General features: G+C 35.4%; 1 pseudogene; it reads right to left on the reverse strand.

Annotated features, from left to right (window-relative positions):
• The window catches only part of LOC149141248 (F-box/kelch-repeat protein At3g61590-like), a 36,593-nt pseudogene extending 17,333 nt beyond the window's left edge, over positions 1–19,260 (reverse strand).
• Positions 19,261–19,632: the final 372 nt, after the last annotated feature.

Here is a 19,632-nt window from a genome sequence, read left to right on the forward strand (position 1 = left end):
CATATGGTGTTAAATCAGAAGTTATGAGTCATTTTTATGTTTGTTGGATTATATGTTTTAATTATGATTATTTTTTTTTTTTAGAATATCTACAATGAAGCAATAACTTAGAGATATAATGTCTTTCATTCAATATACAAATAATGACATTTTGATTAATTTAACCATGTAATTTGTTCATAATGTCATGGTTTTTTAATTTTATGGTTGCAAATTTTCAAAAAAAAAAATGTATCTTTAACATTATGGTCGAAAACAATTAGAATTTTAGCGATCTTTAGTGTCATGTTATTATATGTTTAACAAAATGGATGAAAACTAATAGAATTTTAATGTGTTTCAGATCTCATTATTTTATCTTTATCGTCATTACTAAAACATGTTGAAATTATGCTTAGGAAAGAAAAATATTATTCTACCAAAAACATTAATGTGTTTTTTTCCTAAGAAACAACTGTTTTTTTGCCCATAAAAATTTTGCTTTACTGTCATTTTTTAAAAATATTGAAAATTGACCCTAAAAAAACCATCGTTTTAGTATGAACACTTTTAATTTTTAGGGTGTTTTTTGGACAATTTTTGCGCAAAAAATTCATTTTCACTGCCATTTTTAAAACATGTTTAAAATTGACCAAAAAAAAGAAAAAAACAATCATTCGAGTATACACACTTTTCGTTTTTAGCACTATTTTTCATGGTTTTTTGGGGTTTTACTAACAAGAGTTCCCATTTTGACTTTATAGGTCTCGTTTCAAAGTTTACATTATTCCAATAACTAGGCAAACTAACCCAAGGTTTATCTCAAGGATTAGCTATCTAACAGTCCCCCCTTAATCAAAAGGGATATAACAAAGTCCACGAATGAGAGCTCAAAATGAAAAGATCCATCTCAGCCAAGATTTGAATGTCGCTCAAGAAATGGTTTTCAAGGATGACCACAAACCAATATGGGAGAACTCAAAATCTCAACCAACACCAACTTTGGAACCTTCATAGAGGTTCTCAGAATAATAAAAAATGTTCTTTTAAGGTCACCACGAAATCTGGAACTATCACAACAGTTCCTCTAACAATTCCAAACATGGAAGTGCTCAATCAACTCAATCAACTCAAATCTGGATCAGGCTCGCTTGACATCTCGAAATCAAACCTCTAGCATACCATCAACAATTCCCCCCTTGTCAAATACAGGGTGAGAAGTACTCTTCATCACTGCAAGGTTGGTCATCACTCTGGAACATATTCTTAGGTACAACCTGTAAATCTTCTTAGTTATTTTCATCCAATCCCAAGAAGCAATCCATCCAAAATTCAGGTTCTCTCTTGTAGTAGACTTCTCTCTAGAACATCTATTTGTGTGATGATTTCGCTTTCCACAATGCTCACACAAGTGGAGATCAAAACACCGATATTTCATATGTCCAACTCTGTTACAATGTTGGCATCTATCAACTTGTTCTGGAACAACATCGTCCAAAAATCTATCTTTTCAAAATTGTATCAATTTACCAAAATCTGGTATATGAAAAGATACCTCGAGAATATCATCTTTGTAATACAAACAAATTCTGCGTTTATTGTGTCTAATCCCTTGCCATGGCCTTATGAAAGTTTTTGGAATAATAGGTTTCTCATAAGAACATTCATTTGTTTCTAAAACCACTGCATTACTCTGATCATTTTCTAGTTGATGATTGCGCTCAAACAATCTATTATTCTGAACAAGAACAGGTTCATAATTATTCTTTAGAAATTCATGTAATTCGTCTTATTGAAACTAAGATTCTAGCTCCAAAAATTCAATTTGGCTTTTAGCATTTTGCAAACATGAGTGGATGTTATAGATCATGTCCTTGTTGACTAGGACACTGTTATGAATACTGGATAACACTAAACTATATAATAACTACAAAAAAGGGGTGTCAACTACCACCGAAAATTCACCCAATATAAACAAATTTATGATGAATTAACCGGGTGTTGGGTTCAATAAAAAATTCACCCATTTACAAAGAAAATTTAAGAATAAAGAGATTATATAGCTACAACTACAAAATTAGGAACTTTTATCTTTATTCCATACAATGAATACCATGAAACCTCAAGTTTGTTGTGAGTTATATCCAATATGAACGAGTTGAAAATTTATCAGATAATGACATACTCAGGGTCACCAACTGATGGAAACCAAAATCATGTTCACAACCTCCAAAAATATCTCCCAAAATTAGCTTAAAAAAATAAAATATCTTTCAAAATTGTCACAATAAAAATTTGAACTTGAGACTTTCAATAGACCAAATAACTATATAAACTTCACCAACCACAATGTCATTTTCCCTTCTTTATTTTATATCCATAAACTCTACCTCCAAAAATATCTCCCAATATTAGCTTTTAGAAAAATATCTTTCAAAATTGTCTCTATAAAGATTTGAACTTGATACCTTCAATAGACCAAATAACTATATAATCTTAACTAACCACAAAGTCATTTTCTCTTCTTGATTTTATATCCATAAACTCTGCTATTTCAACTTCAACAAAAACAAAATTAAAACTTGATGTCATTCCCCAGAAGCTTCTTTTCTCCACTTGCCACCAATCAAAATTACTCCATTTAATGAAAATAAGAGAAGGAAGGAGCAAGCCTTACCACTTCTTTTATCTTCGCTCCTTTTACGTAAAGTTTGTTTGTTGACTTTAATATTTTTAATAGTTAATTTTACATGTGAACATTATGGTAGCATCCTCAGAGTTACTCGTTACTCCTGGGTATATTTTATTCCTTTATCAATTTAATGAAACTTTTCAGAGCTTTCTCAAAAATTAGCGTTCACATTAGAAATTATTATTTAAATAATTTTCAAATTTCACCACAATTTAATGTGAATGTCATTTCTTCCATGCTTACTGACTTCTGCTACGTTATACCTCTAAATTATACCTCCTCTCTCCATTGAAAGCTTTGCATAGTCAGTTACTCAATGGTTTGAGATTTCTACGCAAAATTCTCAAAGTCCCCTTCACACTTGGGGACAATCTACGTCCACCCCATATATAAACTGAAAAAAAAAAAATATATTTTTCTAATCCATGACAACTAGAAAATTTACCACTCTTAAATTAAAAATTTAATTCAAACCATCAAAAAATATATATCTTTCATTTTATGTATCCTTCATAAATCCTTCAGTAAAAACTTTGTATCCTTCAAAAATATTTTAGTAAAAACTTGGTTAGTAATGTAAATATTATCCTCTAGAAACTTTACTTACTATGATTAAACTCCCGTTTACTGTCGTAAATGCAAATACTATCCTTCAGACACTTTACTGTGATTAAATTCTTTTTTAATGTAGTAAATGCAAATACTATCCTTTAGAAATTTTACTGTGAATGCAAATACTATCTTTCAGAATTTTCACTATAAGTAAACTCATGTTTGACGCAGTAAATGAAAATAAAACCTCCCAAAATTAAAATAACAAGTGGCCCTTGGGTGCATGGAACTTAGAATTTTAGCCAATAATCCAAAAATTATTGGTATTCGACTTAGTATTGGAAATTTTTATTGATAACAATGACTCAAAACTCCAACATGTATTCGAACTTCCAAGGATATGTTTAAAAAAAAAAAAAAAGTTTTATACTGCTGAATTTCTCCAATCTTATTTCATTATGATGGAAAGTTATAGAGTCAATGGTTTGGGTGTCCCACTGGGTTAACCTTATGCTTCATTCAATTATCCTCACAGCGTTAATGTTCCTCGTCTCCTTTACACCATAGATTTCAAATACATGGAGTTTAGAAACAACTCAACTTTATCCCAACTAAACCAGGGCTTTGATAATGTTCAAATTAACTCTGAAGCCTCATATTCATTCTATTTGATAGAGCAAATTAACCTTGCTCTCATTCAACTCAGCATCTCACCCGCTCTCATACCACTATAGAACACATGAGACTAGAAACCAAACCAAATGTATGTTAGTCAATCTCAAAGAATTATGTACATGTTGTACATATAAATACATATAGGAAACAATTGCACTAGTTCTTGGGAGTTCTTAGTCTCCAATAACTACCTAAAATGAGCCAAGGTTAATCGTGAGGATTAGCTATCTAATAATAGTGGTGGCCATGAAATTCCATGAGGGATGGAGATGATATAGGAGGCATCTGGACCCTTAGCTCATCTCAGCTCTCAATTTTCAATTCGAAAACCATGACGCCATAACGAAGTTCAGTGATGTAGTAATAGAGGTGATTGTTGCACCATACACCTAGATCAGATCTGAACATGGCGTCTAGAAATGGCCTCCCGCAAATCTTCCATGAATCGGTAGCTGAATCATACACCTATGTTAATAGTTCGTACGCAGAAGGGTCTGACTCATGGTGGGAAACACTCTCTCTCCACTCACCATGATATTTTACCAATTATTGTTCGATCCAAGGTATGTGATCATGGTCACCTTGTGGATGAGGCTCACTTTCACTTGTAGCATGTGATGTAGATTCCTCTAGTATGTTGTTATTGGTGTTCATATTGATACCACTTTACATTCTGAGATTAGATTCCCCAGGCACATGGGGCTACCTAATACTGGAAAGATTGATATGCAGGGCCATAGTATTGATTTGCCATTCTTAGGAGACCTGATGATGATGTGCCATTTGTTCACAGAGGGATCATAAAAACATGATTCTCTTACAATATGTTGAAATATTAATCTCACTGTCAATTAGGTGTCATCTTATTTGATTTTTTTGTCTGCTAGGTGTCATAGACAATTCAGTTTTACTTCAATTCTACTCCATAGGTGTCGAGTTCTACTTTAGTCATTTATTGTTGATGTTTACAATGTAATCTATTTAACCATTTTGAATATTGAGAAGAGAAATCTATGCTCCAAGTTTTTTCTCATTCTTTGTCATGGTATTAGAACCTCCACATAGAGAAACACTTCAAATCGTTTGGGCTTGCAAATAAAAAGAGTGAGAAGACGAAAAGAAAAGAGATTTTAGAGAAATTGCATAGCTGTAAAAGAGGCCCAGAGTGCAGTGTTCGTAGCTCAGCTAAGAAGAAATTATGTAGAAATTTGTAAACTTACAAATTTCTTGAATTTCACACACTGTGCATTTAAAGAATTGTGCACAATCGCACGCATAAGATCCTGTCATAGCTCCGCACAAGGAAAAAGTTGAAGCACATTCTTTTAAGGTATGATTGGCTCCTATTTTTCAATCCACAGTCTTTGTTGAAAGCTTTATATCTTGTTTCATCTATGGCAAATCAAACAAGCTTCAAAAGTTCTATGAGGACGCATGAGATTCATTTTTTTACGAGGTCATGAGGTATCTCTATTTTTATTTTAAGTGTTTCATTTCAAGCAGGTAAAATACCTTCTTATTCAAACAAACAAGTTTCTATTTTATATCATGAAAGCCTTTATTTTTTAAAAGTATTTTAGGTAACCTTATGATATTCCCTCATGAGATTATGAGGTATGCGTGAGTTGAAAAGCGTTTTTTGAAAAGAGCTTATTTTAAAAAATGGAATCCCTTCATGTATGGTTTTAAAAGGGACTATTAAAAAGATGGTTTGGTATTTTTTTAAATGTTTTTTTTTTTAAATAAAAAATTTAGGAAAGAAAAAGGAATTTTTTTAAGAAGGTGATACTAGTTATAAAAAAGAGGGCACTGAATTTTTTTTGGAGGAGATTTTTTTTTAAAATGACAAAAGTCATGCAAATTTTTATTTGAAGAAATGGCTTCCTCTAGCGCTTTGCCACAAACCCCGACTCTACTTGGAAAAAATTACGAGTTTTGGTCTTTGAGAATGAAGACATTCCTGCAAGCTCAAGAGTGTTGGGATACACTTCAGACTACCTATATAGAGCCGACCCAAGAAGCATTGGCGGCCATGTCCAATAATCAGATGAATGTAGCTACTGAACTCAGAAAGAAAGAACACAGAGCCAAATGTTGGATACAAAACTGATTTGATGACTCTATTTTCGATAAGATAATAGGTGAATCGACATCATATGAAATTTGGGAAATATTAAAAGTTGCATATCAAGGTAATGATACAGTGAAGGCAGTGAAATTACATGCATTGAGATCATAGTTAGAAACCCTAAAGATGATTGACAGAGTAATGTGGACCAATTCATGATTATAGTGGTGGGAATAGTTAATCAAATCAATCTCATCAGTGAAAAAATTTCAAATCGGAATTTTTTTTCAAAAAGTCCTTCAAAGTTTGCCCAAGAAATATGACATGATTGTAACAGCCACTCTCGAATCCATAGATTTTACAAGTTTCTCAGTAGAACAATTGACTGGATCGCTTTTGGCACACGAAACAAGACTCAACTTGGTAGAGGATTCCATGGAACAAGATTTCAAAGCACAACTCTCTTTTGGCAGAGGATTCAGAGGTGGAAAAAAGCGAGGGAGAGGCCAAAGCAGAGGTAGATGAGTAGAGGAGTGGAGATCTCCACAAAGCCAAAATTAGAGAAGAAAAACATGGAGAAAATCTAATGTCCGATGCTATTACTGCAGGAAATTTTGGCATTATGAACATCAATGTAGAAAGAAACAGTGAGATCAACAAAGAGGCAATTTCCATCTCTCCAACAGTGAAGGAGAATCCTCTAAAAAATGTTTCTTTCCTGTCATCTTTCTGATGACAGTCAGAACAAGGATCTTTGCTTGCTGGACAGTGGCTGTAGCAATCACATGACAGGTAACAAAAATCTTCTTTCTTATGTTGTTGCTTCCATAACATTATAAATTACTCTTAGAGATTGTTCTTACATTAAAGGTGAATGAAAAGGTACAGTCCATATTCTTACTAAATAGAATCAACAAAAATACATTACCGATGTCTATTATGTTCCATGTTTGAATCATAACCTCATTAGTGTAGGACAATTGATGGAACATGGTTATTGTTATGAAACCAACTCACAAAATGATATAAAAGATAGTTGAACGCCTTAGAATTCAACCTCTTCGAGGGGGAAACCTCCTTTACATTAGACAAATGAAAAATTCTTGGATGATACAAATGAAATACCTCCTTTCTATATATATGAGTCTAAGGGGTCATAATATAATCAGAGCCAAAATAACAATAATAATGTAAGGGCACAATAATAACAATAGTGAGCTTCCATGGGGCACAATAGTAACAATATGGGGACTACATGGGTACAACAATATAATAAAGGTGTTGTACTAATAACAATAAGGGGTTACACTCGTAGTATAGGGGCCTAACATCTGCCTCTCCTTCAAAAAGTGTTGTCCTGGATGCTTGAGTAGTTCTTGATGCTTCTGTATAAAATTGTTGTGCTCCCTTGTCAAGTTCTGGAAATATTGTTGGAACTACGATATTCGACAACTTTTGATTAATTTCCCTCCCTGCTTTGCCATTCTTTCATTCATACCTTCCTTTGTTTATCAAATTTGGTTGGATAATTGTACCAACCTCTACCATTTCCGCAACCATATGTTCAATTTCACTCCTTTGGGAATATGGATATCTATAAGGCTTGGTGTTTGGAGGAACACATCCTAGAATAAAATGAGTAGCATGATCATGATCATGAATACGTGGGAGACCTTTGGGAGTCTCAAATACCTTGGAATGATTGTCCAAGACCTTTTGGAGATCTAGAGAAATACATGATTTCGATGTGTGAACAATTAGCGAATATAATTGTGCAATTACGCCTCGTTGTTCTTTCTTTATAAGCTTTGTCATTCTGTTAGAGTTGATTATCCTTCCTGGTTTCCCTGTGATACCCTTTAATTCAACTTCCTTTCCTTCCGAAGAGAATTTCATATAAAGTTCTTGAAAATTAAAAGCTATTGTACGCAAGGATTGTAGCCATCGGACTCCTAGTACAACATCAACACCACCCATTGGAACGGAAAACATTGTGCTATTCAATACATATTCTCCCATGGATAGCTAGATATTATGGCACTTTCCAGAGCAATTTATGGTTCCTCCACTTACAACCGTCACTTGACACTCTGGTTTTGGATCTAGGAAGCAATTCAAGTCCTTGGCTATCTTACAATTAATAAAATTATGGGTACTACCCGAATCAATCAACACTATTACCTTTTTCTTCTTGATAGGTCCTTCTATCTTTATTGTTTGAGGAGTGGTAATTCTGACGAATGCATTACAAGATATGGTCGAATTCATTTCTTCTTTCTCTGGGGTTGGTTCCTGGGGAGTATCCTTTTCTTTTGATGTTTCTTGATACTTTTCTTCCTTATATTTCACTGTTTGAACCTTCTTCTTCTTGATATGTCCTTCTTTCTTGAGAGTTTGGGGAGTGGTAATTTATTTCATTTCTTTACAAGATATGGTTGAATTCATTTCTTGATGCTCAATGTGATCTTTCACTTCTTCAACATTTTTCTTCTTGATATGTCCTTCTATCTTGATAGTTTGAGGAGTGGTAATTTTGGCTAATTCATTACAAGATATGGTTGGATTCATTTCTTTTTTATTGATGTGGTATTTCACTTCTTGAAACTTTTTCTTCTTGATATGTCCTTCTATCTTGACAGTTTGAGGAGTGGTAATTCTTGCCAATGCTTTACAAGATATGGTCAGATTCATTTCTTCTTTCTTTGGGGTTTGGTCCTAGTGCATATCTTCTTCTTTTGATGTTTCTTGATCCTTTTCTTCCTCCTCTTCATATTTATGTAAAATAATTTCTTCTCAGCACACTTATGACCTTTAGTGCATTTTCTATCACAATTGTAACAAAACCTTTTTTCTTTTCTCTTCCAATTGTTGTGGTGTAACCCTTGTAGGTTGTGGAAGGCTAGGAGAAACAACACTTCCATTATTATAATTGTGAGGGGTAGACTTCCTTGTTGCCATAATTTTACTTTCCACTATGTAACAAAGCCCTTTTACTCTTTCCAATTGTTGTGGTGTTGCTCTAAAGAAGGTGTTACTCTTTGTATCCTCATAATGTGCTATCATTTCCTCCGTGAAAATTGACCACATAACAAGTTGTTTACAAGAAAAAAGCTCCTTATACCATAGAAATTGATTTGGTTATAAATATGAAGATGCAATACATACCTTCTTTAAGAGTGTTACACCATGTAGATCAAAATATTCCTCCATCTAAAGCATCCAATTTACCGGATCCTTGCCATCAAACTTCCTCATCTCGTTTTTTCTTTATTTTAGGAACTCGATCTTGAAACGACTATAACTCTATACTTTCGGATCTTTAAGTTTTGAAATTGTGACCTGCAGTAGCCCTCTGCGTCCTCTTTCCAATGCCACCAGTCTGATTGAATTTAGATTCTCTAAGGAAGAGTTATGCACAATCTCCCAAGATGACCTGATTATATACCTTTTCAGAAGATCGAAATTGTATGAAGTGCCACATTTCATTGTTTTTACCTTAGGATCTGAAAAATATACACATAAACTACAACCTATCGTCTTTATGTAACTTCCTACGAAATTTCAATCTGATGCTCAAAGCAAAAGTTATGACTATTTTCCCCAGGTCACCTGTTTGGAATGTAATTCAGGTGTCTACAAAAAGATCGATTTCCTCAAATCATATCTACGCAAATATTGCATGAAAAGCTCTGAAATTCGGACCCGAGGTTGAGAACAATTTCAACCCAAATGGGTTTTTGTTTTAGTGTCTGCAATGTCATAGAAAAACAGTTATAGTTCAAATTCCACTATGCCTTGTTTGGAGCAGTGAAACCCTATAATCCAAACCTTTGATACCAAATGTTATGAAACCAACTCACAAAAAGATAGAAAAGATGGTTGAACGCCTTAGAATTTAGCCTCTTCAAGGGGGCAACCTCCTTTACATTACACAAATGAACAATTCTTGGATGATACAAATGAAAATAAATCCTTTCTATATATAGGAGTCTAAGGGGTCATAATGTAATGAGAGCCGACATAAAAATATTAATTTAAGGGCACTGTTGACACCTAATCCTCAACGGATGGGTGAACTGGACAGTCATCAAGAAGATGAACTGATCCGTCATATTTATGTATATAAATGATAGTTAGCTAATGAATAATGCAATCAGTCTTTTCTTCCGCTCATTCATTCTGGAGTTACCCTGGCCTGACATGGTATCAGAGCGCAGGTCCCAGATGGGATTCCTTGTAACTCCTCTGCCTGAAACGTCTGCCTGGCTATAACGCCTTTGTCTGCATGAACGTTAGTCTCTCTGCGCATATGCCTGACATAGCGCTGCCACTGCCTCTGACAGACACCAACGCATACTATAGACGTTAGTCTCTCTGCACATATGCATTACATAGCGCTGCCTCCGCCTCTGACGTTTAACCTATGCTTTTCAGCTAATTTCAGAGTCTTTTTCTGGGCTTTCAATTGCCGCTTCCTCTCCTTGTTTGTGAATAGCATGAATTTAGTAGCGGTATAGTGATTACCTTGAACAAGTATTCATATCCTTTGATTGAACAAAAAAATGGTTCTCTGTTTTCTACCCTGTATTGGCAATAAAGACGTACAAGATTCAGTTTTCTCCACAGTGCGTTCCAAAGCTCTAATTCACCGGCATCTGCTTTTCTATTTCTATTTCTAGGACTTCGTCTCTTCTTCGCCTTCTTTGAACATTGAATCGCAGCTGCAACCATTTCTTTCAACAGATCTTTCATAGCTGTCTCATTCAAAACTTGAGTGTAGTCAGGAATGACATGAAGCCCTAGAAATATGCCTTGGCTGCTCTTGTTGAGAATGTATTGGCACATCCGTTGCCTGACCTCCGTCTGTGGGATGACATCGCCAATATGGAAGGGTTGCCGAGTGTATGGATTCATGGCATCCTGTTTGCCGTCCCAGATAGCCTCCAGCGTTCTGCGGTTATAAAGAATTTGAGAAGGGTCATCCGAAATTGGAAGCCGAATTGGATCATACTACACTGCCTGCCCTACCTGCGTGACAGCTGCATCCAGAAGCTCTTCTTCAACGAGAACGACAGCGAAGTATTGATCCTGTGCTCCAGCGGGAGGTCCACAAAACATTAGTGACAAGTGCAACGCAGAGAGGACGTATCAAATGGCTTACGTCATAAGTATGGCGGCCATCATCACAATCCACAAGTGCTATACGTAAATCGAGGGCAACGGAATTGTATTGCTCAGTCTTGTTTTTTGTGGAGGTGAATAGTAATATTGCACAATTCTTTATCATTTGAATGATAATGTTGTAGTATTGGGCATTGCGCTGTTTTTTTAAAGTGTTCATATATATCATTCAAGGCAGTTTTCAAAGCATTCAAAGCATTGCGCTGTTTTTTTCAAAGTGTTCATATATATCATTTAAGGCAGTTTTCAAAGCATTCAAAGTTATATCAGTCAGAGTGTTTTTAGTGTTACATGATAAATTGATATATTGAAGAGATATATTAATACATTGAAGTGATCCCTTGAGCATTTTTTCAAAACATAGTAGTATTGCAGTGATATGTACAATGAAATGCTGATGCTTTTAGCAAATATCAGAAGGATTTGAAGGCTGTAACGTAAGGATTTTTTATCAGCAGAAGTAATTTTTACAGAATGCATTCAATCATCTCTATGGTCGGAATAGTTCTCACTGGCAAGGAGAACTATTCTGAATGGTCTCGGATGGTAAAACACACCCTCATCTACAATGAGTTGTGGAAAGGAGTGTGTGTCGGAGAAGAAGACAAAGACCCTGTGCAGCCTACATTAGATAAAGAACTTGTCATTTGGGAAAATAAAAATAGCAAAGCCTATGCATTGATCGCAGCATCTGTAAATGAAGAAGTAAGTCGTCATATTTCATCCTATTCCACTTCCTTTGAAGCTTTACAAAAGCTGAAAGAACTCTATGATTCACATTCTGCACTTGAAGTTGTTCAGCTCATGATTAAACTCTTCACTCTTGAACTAAAAAATAATGATCCCCTTGCTCTTGCATCTGAAATAAAGTCTATAATGCATGATATTAAATCCACTAAGGTTGAGCTGGATATCTCCCTTATTCCCTTTCTCAAAGCACTCTATCCTACCTACTCCAATTATCTTGAGTCTTTACAAGCAAATGGAAATCTTAAAGACATAACCTTTGAGTCTCTTGTGATAAAGTTTGCTGAAAGAGAGAAAGCCTTTGGAAAGAAAACAATCCCTGAATCTTCTGAAGAGACTGTTTGCCTTGCTCATAAAGAAAAGCATCCTGCTCAAGAGTCTACAAGAGGAAGAGGTGGACGAATAGGAAGAGGAAGATACTTCAGAGGCAGGGGGGGCAGACATTCTCAAGCAGAAAAGGCAGATCTGCATTGCATTCGCTGCAAATGAAATGGATCACATGATGCTTCTACATGCAAGCTACCATGGGACAAAATTGAGCAAAGAAGAAATCAGCAGAAAGGTAAAACTGATGACACAGACAAAGGTAAAGCACCTGAATCCACTCACTATATTGAGGCACAATGTAACATTGGAGTAAATGAAGATTTGTTTAATGCTTCACTTGCTTCTTCGAAAAATGACTGGTTGCTTGATTCAGGAGCAACCTGTCATATGACTCATAGGAAAGATTTTTTTGAAGATTTCACTGATAATGTTGATGGAGCAGTATACTTTGCAGATCAATCAAAAACCAAGCCATCAGGGCTTGGCACAATCAGGCTTAAACTGCCTGGTCTTCCAGACTTTCTTCTGGATCATGTTCTATATCTCCCACAGCTCAAGAGAAACTTGTTGTCCCTCGTCCACATCCACCAGCAAGGTCACTCCATTCACATGTTTGATGGAAAGCTTGAGGTAAGAAAGGCATCTGACCACTCACTTGTCATGAGGGGTATAGAAGAAGAAAGACTTCTTAAACTGCAAGGAACCTCTGCTCATGCACAACATTTCTCATATATTTCTCATCATGAAGAAGGTACACTTCCATCAAGTTTATTATGGCATGCTAGATTTGGACATTTAAACTATGATAGTCTCCGCTTGTTGAAGAAAAATGGTGTTGTTGGTTTGCCTACAATTCCTAGAAAAGATAAGCAATGTGATGCTTGCATTCTAGGAAAGCATAGCAAACAGTCTTTTCATGATTCACATTCAAGAGCACATAGGAAGCTTTAACTCATTCATTCAGATTTATGTGGTCCAATGCATGTTCCTTCTGCAAATAGAAATAAATATATCATGACATTTATCGATGATTACACCAGAATGTGTTGGGTTTATTTATTGAAGAACAAATATGATGCTTTTCAAACATTCAAGAATTTTCATAAGTGGATTGAAAATGATGCACAATCTCATATTGGGTCTATTCACACTGATAATGGAAAAGAATATACATCAAATGAATTTGAACACTATCTTCACCAACATGGGATTAAACATCAAACAACTGTGCCTTATAATCCTCAACAGAATGGTGTAGCTGAAAGAATGAACAGAACAATTTTGAATATGGTACGATCCATGCTGTTCTTCAAAAATGTAAGGATAATTTTTTGGGCTGATGCTGTTCTATGTGCTGCATATATAAAGAATAGATGTCCATCTAGTGCTATAAGAAACAAGACTCCTTATGAATTGTGGTATGGACATGTTCCTTCGGTAAAACATCTCAGGATCTTTGGTTCCACCTGTTATGCTTTAATACCAAAGGTACATAGAAACAAACTTGGTGCTAAAAGTCGTAAGTGTATCTTCCTGGGGTATTCAAACACATCTAAAGCATACCATCTCTATGATGAAGTAAATAAAAAGTTTGTTGTATCTACAGATGTCATTTTTCTTGAATCATCCAAATCTGATAGTGTTGTTGAGCGGCAACTTGATCGCTTGGATAGATTCACAGAACCGAAATCATTTCAAGAGTTTGATAATCAGATTCCACATCTTGAAGGGGGGATTCGTATACTAGATCAACATGTGGAATCTTCTTCTGAAGAACAATCTCCCCTGCATGACACTCCAACAACGGATGATGTTTTAAGTGATGCAATTGATAGAATTGGGAGACTAATCTTGATTCAGTCCCAACTCAATCAACAGAGCAGCCTGGACCATCTCAGAAAGGTCCCCAAAAGTGGCTGACAAAGACACTTGAAAGTGTTCATCCTGATGAAATTGGAAAAACAGGAACCAGAAATACAAACCGACAAGATGGAGGTGATGTAGATAACTCTAATTCACCTGTTGATATGGATGTTACTTATGATTGTGAATTGAACTTGTCTACAGATTTTGAACCAACTTCCTTCAAAGAAGCTGCTTCTCATGATGAATGGAAAGAAGCGATGTAGAAGGAGTATGATGCCCTCATAAAGAATGGCACTTGGAAGCTGGTTGACCCTCCATTTGGAACCAAACTAATTGGCTGCAAGTGGGTCTACAAGAACAAGTACAAAGCTAATGGCTCACTTGACAAGCACAAAGCTAGGCTTGTGGCAAAAGGTTTTGCACAGAAGGAAGGGGTCGATTATGAGAAAACTTTTGCCCCCACAGCAAAATGGGCCACCATCCGGACACTCTTTGCACTAGCTGCTCAGAATGGTTGGAAAGTCCATCAAATGGATGTAAAAACTACATTCTTGAATGGAGATCTAAAAGAGAATGTTTTTATGTCCCAGCCTGAAGGATTTGCTGTGAAAGGACATGAACATAAAGTATGCAAACTTGTGAAGTCCTTGTATGGCCTCAAACAAGCACCACGAGCCTGGTATGAAAAACTAACTGAGCATCTTCTGAAACTCAACTTCAATCATTTTGATCTTGATGATGCAACTTTATTTGTCAAGAAAGTTGGCAAAACAGTTGTATATCTTATGGTATATGTAGATGATCTTTTAATGACAGGGAACAATGAAAGCTATATTGCATCCATAAAGAAAGAATTAGGAAATTTTTTTGAAATGAATGATTTGGGCTATGTTCATTACTATCTTGGCATTGAAGTAACCCAACATCCAAAGTCCATATTTCTTTCTCAAAAGAAATACATTGGAGATTTGTTAAATAGATTTCGCATGACAGAGTCCAATCCTCTTTCTACTCCAATGGAACAAAACTTTTGAAGGAAAGGAATTTGAGGATGCAACAAAGTATAGACAGCTTGTAGGAAGTCTTATCTACCTCACTACTACCAGACCAGACATTTCATTTGCTGTTGGAATCCTCTCCAGGTTTATGCAAAAGCCTTGTGAGGGACATTGGTTTGCTGCAAAAAGAGTTCTAAGGTACTTGAAGGGAACTCAAGACCTTGGAATCAAGTATACACAGGTGGATGACTTCAACTTGATTGGATACTTTGATTCAGACTTCGATGGAGACAAAGAAACTTGGGTATCTACTTCAGGATATGGTATGAGTCTTAGATCAGGAGCTGTCTCCTGGAGATCACGCAAACAACCAGTACCAGCAGATTCCACAACAGAAGCAGAATATGTGGCAGCAGTTGAAGCAACGAAAGAAATTGTGTGGCTCAAGAAAATTCTTGAAGATTTGCAGGTAAAAAAAATACAATCAACTCCACTCATGATTGATAACACCTCTGCAATAAAGTTGGCCAAGAACCCAAAGTTCCATGATCGTACTAAGCACATCAATACTAAATATCATCTGATTCGACATCATGATGAGGCCAGAACAATCCATATCCATCATTGTTCCACAAACGAGCAAATTGCAGACATCTTCATCAAAGTGCTTCGAAGGGAAAAGCTTGAAAGATTCAGAACGATGCTTGGACTCACCAACATCCCTTCAGATTAAGGGGGGGAATGTTGACACCTAATCCTCAACGGATGGGTGAACTGGACAGTCATCAAGAAGATGAACTGATCCATCATATTTATGTATATAAATGATAGTTATCTAATGAATAATGCAATCAGCCTTTTCTTCTGCTCATTCATTCTAGAGTTAGCCTGGCCTGACACGCACAATAATAACAATAGTGGGCTTATATGGGGCACAATAGTAACAATATGGGGACTACATGGGTACAACAATATAATAAGGGGGTTGTACTAATGACAATAAGGGGTTACACTAGTAGTATAGGGGCCTAACAGTGATGATATAATATTTCAAGGGAACATATGTTATATTTATGACAAACCTCCCAATAGATGACTCGTAGCAAAGGTTGAAAAAACCAAGAATATGATGTTTCCTTTGACTCTTAGAAGTCAAAATCTCTCATAGTCTTTAGTCCACAATGTGTCAAGAATAGATGAATCTCAGCTATGGCATTCTAGATATGGCCATATCCCATTCAAGAATCTAAGTCAACTTCAGAAAAAGTCAATTGTCATTGGTCTCCCTACTATGATTGAAAAATACTGTAATTGTGAAATTTGTGTTATGTCCAAGCATAAAAGAGATAGCTTTCCTACATCTTCCCCTAGAGCAAAAGAGCCTTTAGAGCTTGTTCATACATATTTATGTGGTCGAATGCAAACACAGTCCATTTGCAACAGTCTCTATTTTCTGACATTTATTTATGGTTATAGGAGGAAGACATGGGTGTATTTTCTCAAAAATAAATCAAATACATTTTCAAGGTTAAAAGAATTCAAAGCAGAAGTAGAAAACTGAGTGGAAACCCATTGAAAGTACTCAAATTTGATAGAGGAGGAGAGTAAAGCTCCAATGAATTCAAGTTTTTTTGTCAACAGTAAGGAATCATAATCCAGAATACAACAAGATATATTCCAAAATAGAATGGAATAGCAGAAAGGGAAAATGAGTCAATCATGAATATGGTCAGATGTATGCTTCGTGAGAAGAAGTTGTCAAATAACTACTAGGCTGAAGTAGTTTCGACAACAGTGTATGTCCTCAACAAATCTCCAACAACCAGTTTCCAGAAAGTGCCCCAAGAAGCATGGGATGGTAAAAAGGTAAATGTATTTCACTTTAGAATTTTTGGATCAGTAGCATTTTCATATGTTCCTCAGAAGCTAAGAAAGAAACTTGATGATAGGAGTGAAAAATGTATTTTCGTAGGCTATAGTGAGAAGTCAAAGGCCTACAGACTTTATAATCCAGTTACCAAGAAGTTTCTTTAAGCAGAGATGTAAAATTTTTTGAAAATAAATCTTGGTCTGATCAAGTTGATGAAGCTTCAAATCAGTCTTTTTATCCACCACAACCACCAATATTCTAGGTTGAAGAAGAGCCATACCATTATGAAAATGGTACATCTTCAAGTAGTGAATCTATAAGTGATTCAACATCTTCAGAAGACAATCAGAAAACAAGAAGCATCAAAGAAATATATGAGAAGGAGCATGAGTTTGACCAACAAAATATGTTTGCATTTGTTTCATCTCAACCAACTCATTTTGAAGAAACAATTAAATAAAAGCATTGGGTAGATGCAATGAACAAAGAAAATCTTGCCATAGAGAAGAATCACACTTCGGAATTAGCTGATCTCGCAAATGAGAAAATGATAATTGGTGTAAAATGAGTATATAAGACCAAGATGAATGAAAAATGAGAGATTGAGAAACATATGGCAAGGATAGTTGCCAAAGGATTCTCACAACGTTTTGGTGTCGATTATGGTGAAACCTTTGCTCCAATAGCAAGGTTAGATATTGTGAGAACCATTTTGTTAAAAATAGCTCAACACAAATAGAAAATCTATCAACTTGATGTAAAATCTGCCTTTCTAAATGGTATATTGTAGGAAGAAGTTTATATAGAGCAACTTCATGGCTTTGATGTTTAAGGACAGGAGCATAAGGTATATAAATTGAGGAAAGATTTCTATGGTTTGAAACAAGCTCCTAGAGCTTGGTACAGTGGCATTGACACCTATATCATCAAAAGTAGTTTTTGCAAAAGCAATCATGAGCCAACTTTTTATACCAAAATGCATGAAGGTAAAATTCTCATTTTATGCCTTTATGTAGATGGTCTTATTTATACAGGAAAAATGATGTTAGAAGATTTCAAAGAAAAAATGCAAACAAAGTTTGATATGACAGATCTAGGAGTCATGAAATAATTCTTACGCATTGAAATTCACCAGTCTTCTAATGGCATTTTTGTTAGTAAACAAAAGTATGCCATTGATATCATTCAAAAGTTCAGAATGACCAATTGCAAATTTGCAAATACACCAATTTCCCAAGATGCAAAAATGAGCAAAGAAGATGTAGCACCACAAGTTGATTCCACAATGTATAAAAGTTTAGCTGGTTGTTTGTTGTATCTAACTACAATTAGACCTAACATTATGTTTGCGCCAAGTTTTGTCTCCACGTTTATGGAGTCACCTAAGATCACTCACTCGAAGGTTGCAAAAATGATCTTAAGGTAGATTGCAAGTACAATAGATTATGGTTTGTTCTATACACATTCTCAAAAGTTTTCACTTTCACGTTACAAAGACAACGATTATACATTGAGTTTAGATGATCTCAAAAGCACTTAAGGGTATGTTTTTCCATCTTGGAACCAATCTCATTTCATGGGCATCCAAGAAACAATCAATCATTTCAATATCTTCTACACACGCAGAATGTGTAGCAACAAATTCAGCAAGTTGTCAAGCTGTGTGGTTGAGTAGATTACTCAAAGTTATTTCAAGTATTAAGAAGGAACCAACTCCAATCTAATGTGATAAGAGTGCAACAATTTCTTTATCAAAAAATCATGTTTTCCACAAAAAGAGCAAGCACATTGACACCCTTTTTCATTTCATCCATGAGCTTGTCAATGATAGGGACATAGTACTTTCTTTTTGTGGTTCCAAAGGTCACCTAGCATATCTTTTCACAAAGCCACTAAGCAAGAGCGTATCTGAATTTCAAATAGAACAATTAAGCATTATAAGTATCTCTAAATCTAATAGTTAAGATTTGCATGGGATGTTGAAATATTAATAAGTTAGGTGTCATCTTATTTGATTTTGTTTTCTCCTATGAGTCATATACAATTCAATTTTACTTCAGTTCTAGTCCATAGATGTAGAGTTCTACTTTAGTCATTTATTGTTGATGTTTACAATGTAATCTGTTTAAAAGAAATCTCTCCTCCACTTTTTTTCTCATTCTTTATCAGAATAATGCATACAATGAACCATGGCATGTCACTCGAAACCTTAGATAAGTCTGTTTGAAATCTCTTGAATTGAACGAGGGAATTCCATCTCTTACACACACCAAAGGCGGACTATGCTTGTGAGAGGCCAGCACAAGAAAATTCAAATGGAGTTGGGACGGTTGATGCATTAGCCGAGTTGGTGCCGTGGGTTGGTGAGGTTGATGCATTAGCTGAGTTGGTGTCGTGGGTTGGTGAAATTAATGCTCTAGCTGGTGTGTGAGCTGAGGGAAAGGAGACGAGTAACCTTCTCGCAAGGTGACGGATGAAGGTGGATGGCGGGAATAGCGTATTTTTTTTGGATGACCAAATCTTAAAAAAAAAAACTAACTAAAAACTACTCTTATTGGAATAGTTTCTTTTCAATCTTCTAAAAGGTCTCATTATAGACTACTCCTATTGGAATCGTTTCATTTCCATATTCAATTTCCTCGTTGCCCGTTATGTCTATTAGGATAGTTCCATTTCA

Source organism: Pinus tabuliformis, chromosome X (genome assembly GCF_031772625.1).
Source record: "Pinus tabuliformis cultivar Carrire ecotype Pingquan chromosome X, CPIR1, whole genome shotgun sequence".
Lineage (NCBI taxonomy): Eukaryota > Viridiplantae > Streptophyta > Pinopsida > Pinales > Pinaceae > Pinus > Pinus tabuliformis.